Source organism: Schistocerca nitens, unplaced genomic scaffold, assembly GCF_023898315.1.
Source record: "Schistocerca nitens isolate TAMUIC-IGC-003100 unplaced genomic scaffold, iqSchNite1.1 HiC_scaffold_466, whole genome shotgun sequence".
Lineage (NCBI taxonomy): Eukaryota > Metazoa > Arthropoda > Insecta > Orthoptera > Acrididae > Schistocerca > Schistocerca nitens.
Window position 1 is genome coordinate 5,153,065 of NW_026045999.1, and position 2,323 is coordinate 5,155,387.

Sequence of the window (2,323 nt, forward strand, 5' to 3'; positions counted from 1 at the left end):
AAGCGGCTGCGCAGAAGCGGCTGCGCAGAAGCGGCTGCGCAGAAGCGGCTGCGCATAAACGGCTGCGCATAAACGGATGCGCATAAACGGCTGCGCATAAACGGCTGCGCATAAACGGCTGCGCATAAACGGCTGCGCCGAAACGGCTGCGCCGAAACGGCTGCGCCGAAACGGCTGCGCCGAAACGGCTGCGCCGAAACGGCTGCGCCGAAACGGCTGCGCCGAAACGGCTGCGCCGAAACGGCTGCGCCGAAACGGCTGCGCAGGAACGGCTGCGCAGGAACGGCTGCGCAGAAACGGCTGCGCAGAAACGGCTGCGCAGAAACAGCTAGGCAGAAACAGCTGCGCAGAAACAGCTGCGCAGAAACAGCTGCGGAGAAACGGCTGCGCCGAAACGGCTGCGCCGAAACGGCAGCGCCGAAACGGCTGCGCCGAAACGGCTGCACCGAAACGGCTGCGCCGAAACGGCTGCGCCGAAACGGCTGCGCCGAAACGGCTGCGCCGAAACGGCTGCGCAGAAACGGCTGCGCCGAAACGGCTGCGCCGAAACGGCTGCGCCGAAACGGCTGCGCAGAAACAGCTGCGCAGAAACAGCTGCGCAGAAACAGCTGCGCAGGAACAGCTGCGCAGGAACAGCTGCGCAGGAACAGCTGCGCAGAAACAGCTGCGCAGAAACAGCTGCGCAGGAACAGCTGCGCAGAAGCAGCTGCGCAGAAGCAGCTGCGCAGAAGCAGCTGCGCAGAAGCAGCTGCGCAGAAGCAGCTGCGCAGAAGCAGCTGCGCAGAAGCAGCTGCGCAGAAGCAGCTGCGCAGGAACAGCTGCGCAGGAACAGCTGCGCAGAAGCAGCTGCGCAGGAACAGCTGCGCAGGAACAGCTGCGCAGGAACAGCTGCGCAGGAACAGCTGCGCAGGAACAGCTGCGCAGGAACAGCTGCGCAGGAACAGCTGCGCAGGAACTGCTGCGCAGGAACTGCTGCGCAGAAACAGCTGCGCAGGAACAGCTGCGCAGGAACAGCTGCGCAGGAACAGCTGCGCAGGAACAGCTGCGCAGAAACACCTGCGCAGGAACAGCTGCGCAGGAACAGCTGCGCAGGAACAGCTGCGCAGGAACAGCTGCGCAGGAACAGCTGCGCAGGAACGGCTGCGCAGGAACGGCTGCGCAGGAACGGCTGCGCAGGAACGGCTGCGCTGGAACGGCTGCGCAGGAACGGCTGCGCAGGAACGGCTGCGCAGGAACGGCTGCGCAGGAACGGCTGCGCAGTAACGGCTGCGCAGGAACGGCTGCGCAGGAACGGCTGCGCAGGAACGGCTGCGCAGGAACGGCTGCGCAGGAACGGCTGCGCAGAAACGGCTGCGCAGAAACGGCTGCGCAGAAGCGGCTGCGCAGAAGCGGCTGCGCAGAAGCGGCTGCGCAGAAACGGCTGCGCAGAAACGGCTGCGCAGAAGCGGGTGCGCAGAAGCGGGTGCGCAGAAGCGGGTGCGCAGAAGCGGGTGCGCAGAAGCGGGTGCGCAGAAGCGGGTGCGCAGAAGCGGGTGCGCAGAAGCGGGTGCGCAGAAGCGGGTGCGCAGAGGCGGGTGCGCAGAGGCGGGTGCGCAGAGGCGGCTGCGCAGAAGCGGCTGCGCAGAAGCGGCTGCGCAGAAGCGGCTGCGCAGAAGCGGCTGCGCAGAAGCGGCTGCGCAGAAGCGGCTGCGCAGAAGCGGCTGCGCAGAAGCGGCTGCGCAGAAGCGGCTGCGCAGAAGCGGCTGCGCAGAAGCGGCTGCGCAGAAGCGGCTGCGCAGGAACGGCTGCGCAGGAACGGCTGCGCAGGAACGGCTGCGCAGGAACGGCTGCGCAGGAACGGCTGCGCAGGAACGGCTGCGCAGAAGCTGCTGCGCAGAAGCAGCTGCGCAGAAGCAGCTGCGCAGGAACGGCTGCGCAGGAACGGCTGCGCAGGAACGGCTGCGCAGGAACGGCTGCGCAGGAACGGCTGCGCAGAAACGGCTGCGCAGAAACGGCTGCGCAGATACGGCTGCGCAGGAACGGCTGCGCAGGAACGGCTGCGCAGGAACGGCTGCGCAGGAACGGCTGCGCAGAAACGGCTGCGCAGGAACGGCTGCGCAGGAACGGCTTCGCAGGAACGGCTGCGCAGGAACGGCTGCGCAGGAACGGCTGCGCAGGAACGGCTGCGCAGGAACGGCTGCGCAGGAACGGCTGCGCAGGAACGGCTGCGCAGTAACGGCTGCGCAGAAACGGCTGCGCAGTAACGGCTGCGCAGGAACGGCTGCGCAGGAACGGCTGCGCAGAAACGGCTGCGCAGGAACGGCTGCGCAGGAACGGCTGCGCA